The 13,790-nt window shown below is 39.5% G+C and overlaps 1 protein-coding gene and 1 long non-coding RNA gene across 9 annotated transcripts in view; both read right to left on the bottom strand.

The window, feature by feature from the left end:
* Positions 1 to 13,790, bottom strand: part of kcnip4a (potassium voltage-gated channel interacting protein 4a) — a 1,016,612-nt gene that overhangs the window by 242,655 nt on the left and 760,167 nt on the right. The window lies entirely within an intron of this gene.
* LOC134344106 (uncharacterized) overlaps positions 1 to 13,790 on the bottom strand; it is a 106,469-nt gene that overhangs the window by 85,197 nt on the left and 7,482 nt on the right. The window contains exon 2 of the long non-coding RNA XR_010017361.1: positions 3,174 to 3,363. This is a non-coding gene — a long non-coding RNA (uncharacterized LOC134344106). The remainder of the gene's footprint in view (positions 1 to 3,173; positions 3,364 to 13,790) is intronic.

Below are 13,790 nucleotides of genomic sequence, written 5' to 3'. Positions count from 1 at the left end.
TCTGTTTTTGCACATTTTTAATAATCTATTCAATATACATAATTAATTTACTTGGTTATTTATTATTAAGTTTTATTTTATTTATTTTTTTCTCTCCCTCTGCTAGATTATGTATTGCATTGAACTGCGGCTGCTAAGTTAACAAATTTCATGTCACATGCCGGTGATAATAAACCTGATTCTGATTCTGATTCTGAATAATACACTAATTATAAATTCAGGAGAAATTTTCCATATCCAAATTAACATGTTTAAGATTTTACCCCATCGCCAAATATAGTGTACCCTTCTTAGAACCAGGAGAAAATCTTGCTTTTTTGATTAATGTCTCAACCACCAGCCTCAGCAATTGATTTGTTCACATTTAGATCTAATTCTGTACTGTGGAGTACTTCCTTAAAATTAGAATTAGGATATCACAACACAGCCAAAGCCATCTCACAAACCTGCCTAATATTATTAAGGATGCAAAAAAGCATCTTAAAATGACATATTCTAGGAGAAAACCCTGGAAAAATGAGAAGTAATAGTTTTGACAGCAGTTCTGACAGAACTGTCATGCTCCCTCTTCTCTTTCTGAAATTCCATTTTAAATCCTTCACTTTATCTGTTGGTTTTCTCATCACTGTAGATGAGATCATAACACCATCGATGCAAGAATATTATATATACTTCATTTTCTGCTAAATCCATTTCCGACTCATCATCTTTCAGCGCTGTGTCGTATGACGTGGGCGACCATGGTCTTTGACTATGATTGTTCTTGGCAATTTTTTCTACAGAAGTGCTTTGCCATTGCCTCCTTCTAGGCAGAGTCTTTACAAGAGCGTGACCCAGCCATTATCAATACTCTTCAGAGATTGTCTGCCTGGTGGTTAGTAGGATTTGTTGTATGCACCAGCTGCTCATATGGCCATCCACCACTTGCTTCCATGGCTTTCTGTGACCCTGATCAAGGGGCTAAGCAGTTGCTGCACCTTGTCCAAGCATGACCTGCAGGCTAGTGGAGGGAAGGAGTACCTGATACTTCCTTGTTAGAGACACCTCCACCACCTATCACTCATGACAATGTTGGTTAATTATTGGTTTTCAAAATGCATTTACATCCTTAACATTTTTCCTATCATCAATAAAATAACGTAACAGGGAAATTACTAAACAGTTTTTAGCCAACATTTTAAAAATCAGTAGCAGCAGAATGATTTGTCCATTTTCATAAAACTCATGTTACTGATAAACAGATAAACTATTATGCTTGACTTATTTTCAATGGATATAATAATTGTATGAAATAGCCATTTCAGCATCAGGGCTTTTAAAGTTGATCTCATCTGCTATTATTTAGTAAAGACTCCTGCTTTCTTCCAGAATCCATATCCTCCAGACTATGAATACAAATACAATAAATGCGCTTTTTATGACAAACATTGAATTTCAGTTCCATTCAATCATACAGAGGATCAGGTAGTAGTTATGTGCCAATTTCAAGAGAATGTGATTTTAATTTTTTATAAGAAATAAAAAAATTGACATAAATGCTCCAACAGTGATTTCAACCAAAATAAATATGACGGATTGGCTGTACCCATATTAAAACAAGGTCAAGTGGTCACGTCAAGTCGACTGTTGCCCTTCACGGGTCGGGCAAGAGGTCAAGCAGCCGCAGGTCGGCAGATGAAGGCTGCAGGTCAGTAGTCACTCCCCATGGAAGGACTGAGTTCAAGCTGTCCCTATCCCTGATGCTGACAGAAGATGTTTTTGAAATTCTGAGACATGTGATTATTGGTGTGGACTGTAGTTTATATTGGTCTCCTTCAATTCTTCTGTGCTTTCATTCTTGTTGCTGATTAGCAGGAGGGTTATATGTTACTTTATTGGGTGAGGGAGGGTTTGAGGATTTGAGCTCTAATGTTCTTGTTGGTGTTTTCTCATGTGAGGGACCCGTTAAATTTTTGTGTGTGAGGGAGGTTGAGGGTTTGATGTTATTGTTGATTTTTTTGCCTGTGAAGTTCTTGGGAGTTAGGGGTTTGATGTTTTAGCTGTCATGTTTGAGAAGGTAAACTGTTAGTTTTTGTGTCAGGGATGGGTTGGGGGGGGTTGGGGTTTGCGAGTTTTTTTTTCTTTTTTCTGGCGGAAGGAGGTGGATGTTTCTTTGAATGACTCGTAGTTTTTCTGTACTTCATGGCTATCTGAAGAAGATGAATCTCAGGGTTATATTCTGCTTACATATTTTGATTAAAAAATGAGCCTTTGAACCTTTAGACGGATGGTTAAAAAAAGTTATGCCAATTTTAAGATATTCACATAACCGCAAACCAAAATGTGAACAATGTCCATTGTGAGCCATTCCAAATTAAGTTCCAAAACAAAAATTCCAAAATGTAAATGATGGCGTGATTGAGTCAGAGCAGGGGAAGGTGGGCGTGCATGAGCTGGAATAGATTTGAAGTCAACAGGATGCATTCCTACTTGAATAAAGAATGGAATCAAAATCAAGCTTCTCCCATTTCCGTGATTGAAATTTTGTGTTTGTTCATAATGACTATCTTTGAAGGTTATACATTATCAGAAACAATCAGAGTACAGGAAAGACCAAATAATAAGTCTATTGGCAGCAATATTTAAAATAAAAAAGATATTTTATTTATATATTGGAAACTTCTGAGAGTGCCTAACGTTTTAATCCACAATCAAAAAGAAAACAATTGATTACTAACTTAATAATCAGATCTGTCATATGTTCAATGACATTTATCTGGGCTTATGCCTGACCTTTCAGACAAAAGAGCTAGAGGGATGGGAGGTGAAAGTAAGGAAATAGTAAAACCAACTTTTTGCCATTAGAAATAATTATAAATGGTGTTAAAATGAATCTTAATTAAACAAATATTCCAGTTAAACTGTTTCAATATATCATATTTTGTGAAGCATGAGCTAAATTGAACTAACTTTCCAGTTTACTGATAAATATACTGATAAATATAGTCAGTGGAAACAAATCATTAAGAAGAATATTACATGGATAAGAGTGAAAAGAATTATTAAGGAAACTATTGAGGTGCTACAAAAGGCTAATTTAGTTACAAAGTAAATTTATCACCAGTTCCTAAAAGGTTACTATCATAATATGTACATTAACTCAAAGGTAGCAAATGAAAGAAAAGTACTCTTACTGCGAGTGTGAATATTTAAGTTTGTTGACGACACCACTCTCATAGGCTGAGTCAAATGTAGTGACGAATCAGGAGGAGGAAGCAGGAGGTCATTGAACCAGATCCTCATCGTGGATCAGAGGTGGAGAAGGTCAACAACATTAAATTCCTTGGTGTTATCATTTCAAAGGATCTGTCCTGGGCGCAGCACCTAAGTGCAATTACAAAGAAAGCATGGCTGCTCCTTCTTTTGAAGTTTGTGAAGATTCATCATGACATCTAAACTTTGACAAACTTCTGTAGACATGTGGTGAAGAGTATATTGACCTGCAGCTTCATAGCCTGGTATGGAAACACCAATGTCCTTGAATGAAAAATCCTACAAAAAGTAGTGGATTGGCCCAGTCCATTACAGGTAAAGCCCGTCCCACCATTGAGCACATCTACATAGAGTGTTGCTGCAGGAATGCAACTTCCATCATCAGTGACCCTCACCACATAGGTCATGCACTCTTCTCACTGCTGCCATCAGGAAGTAGGCTCTGGTGTCTCAGGACTCACACCACCAGGTTCAGAAATTGTTATTACCCTTCAACTATCAGGCTCTTGAACCAGTGGGGATAACTTCACTCAAGTTCTCTCGCTCCATCACTGAACTGTTCTCACAACCTATGAACTCAATTTCAAGGGCTGTTCATCTCATGTTCTTTATACTTATTGCTTACTTATTATTATTTTCTCTCTTTCTTTCTTTCTTTCTTTCTTTCTTTCTGTATTACCATTTTGTGGTCTTTTGCTCACTAGCTGTCCACCCTATTGCTGTGGTCTTTCATTGATTCTATTATGGTTTTTAGATTTTTTTTTTGATTATGAGGACATGCAGTCCTCTTTTATTAGTCATTTAGTAATGCATGCATTAAGAAATGATACAGTGTTTTTCCAAAATGATATCACAGAAATACATGACAAACCGACTTAAAAAACTAACAAAAAACACATAATTATAACATATAGTTACAACAGTGCAAAGCAATACCATAATTTGATAAGAACAGACTAGGGGCACGGTAAAAGTCTCAAAGTCTCTCGAAAGTCCCATCATCTCACGCAGACGGCGAACTTCCAGCGCTGCAAACTTGCCGATGCAGCATCCTGGAAGCATCCGACCACAGTCTGACTCCGAGTCCATCCGAAAACTCTGAGCTTCCGACCAGTTCTCCGAGACCAAGCACCGACCACCATCTCTGCCGAGCGCTTCGACCCCGGCCCCGGCAACAGGCAATAGGCAAAGCCGAGGATTTGGGGCTTTCGTGCCACCATCTTCTCCTTTAGATTTATTGAGTATGCTCACAAGAAAATGAATCTCAGGGTTGTATATAGTGACTTACAGTATTTGTACTTTGATAATAAATTTACTTTAAACCTTGAACTCAAGTTCATACTAAGCAATTGAACATATGCAGTTGAGGTGACTGTTATAAGTGGTGAGGTGAATGAAGATTACCTCTCTAATTCCTTTTGGATTTCCACTATAACAGGCCTTAAATGCCTTAAATGTTAAATCAAAATTATGTAAATATGCTTTTTGCCTAGTGATGCTCAAATGATTAAACTGATAACCTTGATCTACAGTATTTCTAACACCTCTGTTAGTTGACCTGGCGATGCATTGCATAACAATTATGCTAATAACTACAAAAAGCAAAATAACTCCGACCCATAAATCCTCATAGTCTAATGAACATAATCAAAAATGTAATTATGTAGCTGAAATCTACCATACTGGCTGGCTGGATAACTCACAGCAATGGCTGTGACTTAAGGACCTATCCAAAGGATGGATGGAGGTCACTTATCACTTTGTGGAATCTCTTTGATTCTGTTGCTTTAGGCATAGAGTGTAATTTAGACACTTTAAAGTAACTGGGACCGCAATCTTTCAAAGGGTGCACATTAATTTCTGCCTACAATATCGTGTAAACTTCAGAAATGTTAATCTTGCTTCTGTTTCATCTTTCCATTGTTTGCACCTCATTTATTTCTAGGACACTGGTATTTCATCTCTTGCTGCTGTTGATATTAATACTCCACCAGATATTTTGAATTTTGATTTGGGGGATGACAACCTGAACAGATCATTGCCATGCCAGCTGTTTCACTCAGATAGATATTTGGATGGTTCAATTTAAGCCTTTTGAACTGTCATGACTGAAAGTGAATTGGATTCCATTCATAAGCTATATAACTTCACAACAGGAGGCAAGAAAGTGTAGGTCCAATTCTTTTGTAGAACAAGCGTTCCAAATACAATATATGGACAGATACCTGTGGTATTCATCAGATGTAATCAGGAGCCTATTTGACAGAGTATATGACACTGAGGGCAGGAACAGGTTTCAGGGTGTGACTGAAGAGCGGTAAAAGAATAAATGGGCATTGGTCAAGGGAACGGAAACTGGAAGTTGAAGCCAGGTTATTGGACTCAGGACTCTTGGTGCATGTGGATGAGCTGGCATCTATTAGAAGGGTAGTTTAACTTTATTATTTGCCTAAAAGCAAACTATAAGGATAGCTATACAAGTGCAAACAATTTTGTTGCAGGGACTGTCAGTGTAGGCTTAGTCTTTTACTTATAGATAAAAAGTGCCCAATACCTCCTTCAGGCACGGGGAAAAGATGATTCATGCCCATCTTCACCCAGTGAGGTCTGCTGTTGGTCAGGGTCGACCAAGGATGTTGCATCCCAGCTGTCTACGTGATACGCAAGTCAACACTCAAGCCAGGGCAGTACGACATGCGGAGCATACTGTTGCCCATTCGGCAGGCTCTCCTCTCTCCAAGTAGCTGATGAATCCAAAGGAATGACACAGGCCGCTACAGTTTGGCACCAGCAGCATTGCAGGAGTTGCCAGTCAGCATTGAATGCAACATAGGACTGCCTTGGGAACTCCAGCTCCGAATTCTCCCTTAGGGTTTACTTCTGAAGTATTCCTCATGAGTGGGAATAACTGCAAAGCAGCGGCGGTTTCTCGTACTTCCAGTAATTGCCCCCCGTTCTCCTTCACCATTCTCCATTCCCATTTCCCTCTCTCACCTTATCTCCTTACCTACCAATCACCTCCCTTTGGTGCACCTCCCCCTTCCCTTTCTTCCATGGCCTTCTTTCCTCTCCTACCAGATTCCCCATCATCAGCCCTTTATCTTTTTCACCAATCAACTTCCCAGCTCTTTACTTCACTCCTTCCCCTCCCCTGGTTTCACCTATCACCTACTAATTTGTACTTCTTCCTCCCCTACCCCCAGCTTCTTACTCTGACTTCTCAACTTTTTTCTCCAGTCCTGATTAAAGGCCTTGGCCCAAAACATAGACTGTTCACTTTTTTCCATAGATGGTGCCTGACCTGTTGAGTTCCTCCAGCATTTTGTATGTGTTGTGGAGGTCTGAGTTCAGATTTCCTTTCCCTAGATGAGCTAACAACCATCTTCCCAAAGCGATTGGTTTTAAGGTGCCAGTAAACTGTCAGTAGAAATCGTTCCACCCGGCCAGGAAGCCCAGGAACTGGACTTGGTTGTCAGAGGCTACTTGAGACACACACCAATGGGAGCATTTAATAGGTAGTGGGAGCTTATCCCCGGCTATGACAACCTTAAGGAACCCTACTTTGGAATATGGGACTCTGATCATGCCTTCCTGCATTCAGTCCTGATGATGTACTGAAATGTTGCTCTCGGTTTGTCTTTTTTTTTACTGTTAATCAATTACAAATTACAATTTCAACTTAATCAAGCTGCTGAACTAATGCATACATTATGTAATTTAGATATTTCGAGTAAGTGAGCATCACAATACTTTGGTAGGTACTGCTGCTACCTCACAGCTCCAGCAACCCAGGTACAATCATGAGCTCTGTTGCTCACTCTGCGCAGTTTGCACGTTCTTCCTACGACTGTCTTGTCTTCCCTGAGTGCTCTGGTTTCCTCCCCTATCCAAATAATGCAAGCTGACTGATGGATTCTAAGTTTTTGTGAATGATCCCTGCTGTAGTTATTTGGTAGGGAAACTGGGGGTTAGGGGAGTTGACACTCATGTATAAGAAAATATACTACATCAGAATGGGATTGATGGGAATGCGTTGAGAGTTGACATAGACTCAGTGGACTAAGTCATAAGAAAATAAAGTAGTATAAAATGGTCTTCTAAAAGATACAATATTATTTTAGTATACAATTTTATGTGTGCTTTGATCAATCAGACATCAGCATATAGTATAGTATGTAAAATATTGATAACAAAAGAGTGAATGAGGTGGGAATATCATTCACTAGATTTTAATTAAAAGCTTTGGTGTGGCAGATGGAAAACTATCAATGGTTATAAAGGTCATTTTTAACAGATCTAAAATTTCATGTATAGATGTGTAGTATTATATATTAATGGGAGAAATGTTAGCTTGATATGCATGAATATATTTTCCACTGTCGTACGACAGAACCATCAGAGGAAAGCCGAGAAACTGGTAGAGTGCATCGGAATCTGAAATCTCTGTAGAACTGGACTGGTTAATTTTGTCTTCTCCGTTCATGACTCCAAGCTTCACTGCATGAGTAATATACATTAGGATGATGTAATTTCAGCTGTAGTTGAAGGGACACTGTCCAAGTTGAATTTACAATGCACTATAGACCATGTATCAGTATAGCAGTGGAACAGGCACTTCAGCCCACAACGCTATGCCGAACTTGTTAAACTAGTAACTAAATGCCTAGCTAAACTAATCTCTTCTGCCTACACAACGTCCATAACCCTCCATTCTCTACTCATTCATTCACCTATCTAAGAACATGCTAAACACCTCTGTTGTATTTGCTTCCACTGATACCCCTAACAGTGCATTCCAGGTACCCACCACTCTTCATGTAATAAACTTGCTCTGCACATTTTCTTTGAACTTACTCCTTCTTACTTTCAACGCATGTCCTCTAGTGTTCAACTTTCCGACACTGGAAAAAAGATACAAGTTATCTACTCTATCTATGCCTCTTATAATGTTATAAATGTTTATCAGGTCATCCGTTATATATTGTAATTAATTTAGATCTCTTTGTAGAGATCTGTTTTCACTTTGACACAAAAGGGTCCTTTTCTGTTGATCAGTGTCAAAAAACGCCAAATTAAATACATTGTGATTCAATGTTGTAAAACAATAAAACATGAAAACTTCCAAGGGGAGTGAATTCTTTGTATAGGCACTGTATGTATAAAATGCCTTAGTGTTTTCTTGATCCTACTTGCCAAGGAATTTTTGTAGCCCCGCCTGGCTCTTCTAAGTCCCTTCTTGAGTTCTTTTCTGGCTTTGTTATAATCCTCAAAGGCTCTATTTAATTTCACCTTTATAAACCTTACATATATCTTCTGTTTCTTCTTGTCTTGAAACAAAAAAACAAGTGGTCACTAACAACAGAAAGTTTGCAGATGCTGGAAATCTGAGCAACACAGACAAAATGCTGGAGGAACTCAGCAGGCCAGGCAGCATCTATGGAAAAAAAAGTACAGTCGATGTTTTGGGCTGAAACCCTTCAGCCAGACTGGAGACTGACTTCAGTCCTACCGTAGGGTTTTGGCTTGAAATGTTGACTGTACTTTTTTCCGTAGATGCTGCCTGGCCTGCTGAGTTCCTCCAGCATTTAAGATATTGTCACTGTTCACACACTGAAAATTTAGTCATCTGGCCAGATTCATTTACCAACACCAGGCTCAGTACGACTGATCCTCTAGTCAGGCTATCTACATATTGATTTAAGAAACCATCCTGGATGCATCTAATGAATTCTGTCCCCTCTAAATCTTTTGCATCAAGAAGGTCCCAATCTATATTAGACAAATTGAAGTCATATGTGACAACAGCCCTATTATTACCTCTATCCCTAATCTGCCCACATTTCTGTTGTTCAATGTCCTGGTGGAGTCTTTCGTATAATAATTTGAGTGAGGTCAGTGTGCAGCGTACTAATATGTTTTGCCATTCTGAGATAAACATCAAGGTAGTGTTGGGTCTTTAAGGAATTTGGACATCACACCAGAAATTGTTGGAATACACTGGAAACATCCATGCTTTGTGAAACAAAGTTGATATTTCAGTTCAGAGTGCAGTCTCTTTGACCAGAAACATACACTCTTTTTCACTTTCCACAGAGTCTGCCTGACCTGCTGGGTGTTTCTGTCATTTTCTGGTTTTGTATCAGTGTTACTGCATCTGTAGATATAAAAAAATTCATTGACTGTTGAATTTCAAGTATTTAAGGCAAGTGTTGAATGTAGAAGGCAGTCCCCAGATTTAACAAGACCTTAGTAAGTACTGCTGTATTAGAAGGGGAGAGAAAGGGGTGAGGTAAAGAAGGGTAAGTGGTGAAAAGGTGGAATATCCTGAGGAATGTGAGGACATCTGCTGTTCCCACCAAGTGATATTGGTAGCACATGCTGTACAGGAGCAGTGTGGTGTTCAGGACAGGGGTGGAAATGGAAAATGATCTGGCATGGCAGGAAATTGACATCGATGCTACATCTAGTAATTAAAGCATCACCTCACTTTTCATATTGGCTGTTTTCCTGCATATCACTCCTCATATCACTCCTCATATCAGACAACTTCCAGCAGTATTAAGCCTTCAATTTGGGAGGTGACTGCCTCTTGATCACCTCGGTTAAGAAAGGGTTAATACCCTAATTTCCCTCACTCACTTAACCACCTCTAGGAGAAGATGGCAAAAATTACAAGACAGAGGAGAAGGCTAAAAGTGGGCAGTAAATTTTCCAGCTGACCGATCGGTGAAGAAGGCCCCCGAGCCTATTTGCAACCCAGTGAGTTACCGGGAAGTCACTGATAGCTGGTCACAGAATTACAAATACTACTGACAACTGTTCGGCAATAAAAAATTTAAGATAAACACAAGTGCAGTAGTTGTCATAATTCTGACTTTGCTCCTATAAATTTGATCTTTTTCTGCTGGATTCCAGTGCCTTCAGGCGCATAGCAAGTGGTAGCTGAGCATAAGAGAGGATCATTCCTTTGAAGATTTCATTGCTTTGCAGGGTGAACTGTCGCAGGACTCAGCAATGCACCAGCACACCTCAGTGGGTTGAGTTAAAGAGTCGGATTGTTTTTTACCTGATGATTGGCAATGCATAAACGAGCAGAGACTGACACTGCTGGCAGAGAGAGCTGTGGGGAATTTGCATCAGGCGACACAATTATCTTTACACTTTGCACGGTTGGGCCCAGATGCTGAATACGGGCGGATATGGTTGAGAAGGAGAACGCTTGAGGTGCATCAGCTGTTTGTTCGGGTGTTGCAGACATACCACATGCCTGCTTCTCTTTTGTATTTAAGAGCATAACTATCACCAGTGATTGGTGGCACAAAATAGGATTTATTTATTGCAGCACAGAAGGAAGACATTCAGCCCATCAGTTTCATGCCACCTCTTAATAGAACAATTCTATAAATTCCATTCCCATAATCTTGCAAATATTCCCTCTCTTATGCCCACCAACTCCACTGCGACTCATTTTGCCATCTACCTACGCAAGTGGAAATCCAAAAAACTCACTTAATCTAACCAAATTTGCAAAATTTTCTGCGATGGAGGAAGTGGATGTAAGGATACTAGTGAGATCCTCAAACGAGATTACACAGACCAAGAACACATATTGGATGGCATCATGTCTACAACCTGAAGCTGCAGTACAGCCTTATGCACATCGTTAATCATTGTAAAGCTAGCTTACAGGATGTTAGTAGAGTTGGTACTAATGAAGAAGATACATTCCTCCTGTGTCTCACCCACTTGTTACTCACTTCCTGCTCCAATATCCCACATGTAGCCCTAATAGTATCCACAGCAGTCTTTTAAAAGGCTCTCAGGTGCTACAAGAATCAGAAGACACAATGCAAAACTACCTGAGCAATTCAAACTTGATTCTGACAGCATGCCTCCAACCCCCAATGAAGAAATGTGGGATACATCACATAAAAACACAAAGAGGTAAACAAGAAATTTGAATTCAGCAAAGTTATGCTGAATATATGACAGAGTACAGTTGGCAGCTGTGCAATGAATTGATGAGTGGTTGAAGGGCAATTTCATGCCCAGTTTCTGAGAGAAATTGAATTGATGCCTGTGTTGAAAAATATTAGTCTATTTATGGTATCTCCTTAAGGCACTGAGCCATACAGTAGAGAGAAAGAGCCTCTGGCTCCCATGTCCATGCGATAATCAATTACTCATTGGCAACAATCCCACGTACTGACACTTGGTCCACTGCTATTATATGCCTTGGTGATTCAAGTATTCACCTAGGTCATCCTGAAGTGATGGAAGAGGACCTGCATATCGTTTTCGACCCTGATGAATTTTTATACATTTTATACATTATAGAAAGCATCCTGTCCAGATGCATCACAACTTGGTGTGGCAACTGCTTTGCCAAGAACCTGCAGTGGGTTGTGGACACAGCACAGAAACCGGACTCCCTCTCCATGTTGTCTGCCACATTTCTTGCTACCTCATTAGAACAGCCAGTCCAGTCAAAGACCAAACACACCCTAGACATTCTCTCTTCTTCCCATTTCCACTGGTGGCAGGAAAGCATATACCACCAGGTCAAGGACGGCTTTTAACCCACTGTTAATAAAATATTGAACCATCCCCAAGTATGATAAGGTAGACCGTTTAATTCACAATCTGTCTACCCATGGTCTTGCATCTTATTGTCTGCGTGTATGGCTTTGTCTCTGTAACTATAACACTTTATTCTGTATTCTGTTGTTATTTTCCTTTGTACGACCTCGATGAACTGATGTGATGAAATGATCTGTCTGGGTGACATGTGACAATAATAAACCAATTTATATAAATATATCAATTGTATAATAAGACAATGTACAACTGAGATTATATTGAAAATCAATGTAACCAGATATTCATCACAGTGATATAGCCTTCGTAAATCTCCCTCCCCTATCAATTTATGAAGGGTGATAACACAGAGATGAAAACATCCTGAAGTTGCCAAATTCTATTCTTTATGTACAATATATTTAGATTCTCTATTTTCTAAAATTCTTTGATTTTTGAAAGCAGACTTAATAAAATGACTGAACTTCTGCAGATGAATGTGAAATATTTCTGAAGTTTTTGAACTGTTAGCTGTAAAGATTTCACCACATTCTAGGGAAATGTATGAACTTTTATGTTAAGGCTGCAGAGAGATATCCAGACTTAAGACTCAAGATTCACAGTTGATGATTCAGAACCATTTATCATGTGTACATTGAAATACACAGTGAAGTGCATTAACAACCAACACACCCGAGGCTGGGAGCAGCCCACAAATGTCGCCACACATCCCAGTGCCAATATAACATACCCACAATACTCAGCAAAACAAACACATCTCACTTTCTGGGAAAAACAAGTCAAGAGCATTGACTATTTGGCTATCAATACAATTATCCCCTCAAAACTAAACAATAATCTTCAAGACCTTGGCCTCAATAACTCCTTGTCCAATTAAATTCTTGATTTCATCACTTGTAAACCCCAGTCAGTTTGGATTGGCAACTCCTCCACAATCTCCATTAGCACAGGTTGCACCACGAGGCAGTGTGCTTATTCTCTTCCTCTACTCATCTTGTGCTTATGTCTGTGAGGCTAAGCACAGCTCCAATGCCATATTTAAGTTTGCTGATGACACCTCTGTCGTTGGCTAAATCAAAGGCGGTGACAAATCAGCATATAGGAAGGAGATCAAAAATCCGTCTGAAAGGTGCTACATCAACAACTTCTCAATGTCAGCTTGACCGAAGAGCTGATTATTAAGTTCAAGAGGAAGAAACCGGAGGTCCATGAGCCAGTCCGCATCAAGGGATCAGAGGTAGAAAGGGTCAGCAACTTTAAATTTCTCGGTGTAATCTTTTAATTAAGAGGATCTGCCCTGCATCCAGCATGTATGTGCAATTATGAAGAAAGAATGACAATGCCTCTACTTCCTTTCAAATTTTGTGAAGATTCGGCTTGACGTCTAAAATTTTGACAAACCTCTAAAGATGTGTGGTAGAGAGGATACTCACTGGTTGTTTTGTGGCTGGTATGGAAACACCAATGCCCTAATACAGAAAATCCTACAAATGGTAGTGGATGTGGCCCAGTCCATCCCGGGTAAAACCTTCCCCACCATTGAACACATCTACCCTGAGCACTGTCACAGAAAAGCAGCATCCATCATCAGAGACTATTACTATCTAGATCATGCTCTCTTCTTGCTGCTGCCATCAGGTAAATGGTACAGGAGCCTCAGAACCCATACACCAAGTTCAGGAACAGTTATTACCCCTCAACCATCAAGCTCTTGAACCAGAGGAGATAACTTCACTTGCCCCATCACTGAATCTATGGGCACACTTTCATCTCATGTTCTCAATATTTATTGCTTATTTATTTATTATTATTACTACTGCTATTATTATTTCTTTTTTCTTTTGTATTTGCTCAGTCTGTTGTCTTTTGCACATTGGTTGTTTGTTTGTCCTTCTAGCTGTGGCCTTGATTCCATTATGTTACTTGGATTTACTGAGTAT

The sequence above is a fragment of the Mobula hypostoma genome, chromosome 3 (genome assembly GCF_963921235.1).
Source record: "Mobula hypostoma chromosome 3, sMobHyp1.1, whole genome shotgun sequence".
NCBI classification, from domain to species: domain Eukaryota; kingdom Metazoa; phylum Chordata; class Chondrichthyes; order Myliobatiformes; family Myliobatidae; genus Mobula; species Mobula hypostoma.
This window is presented reverse-complemented; position numbering and strand designations above follow the sequence as displayed.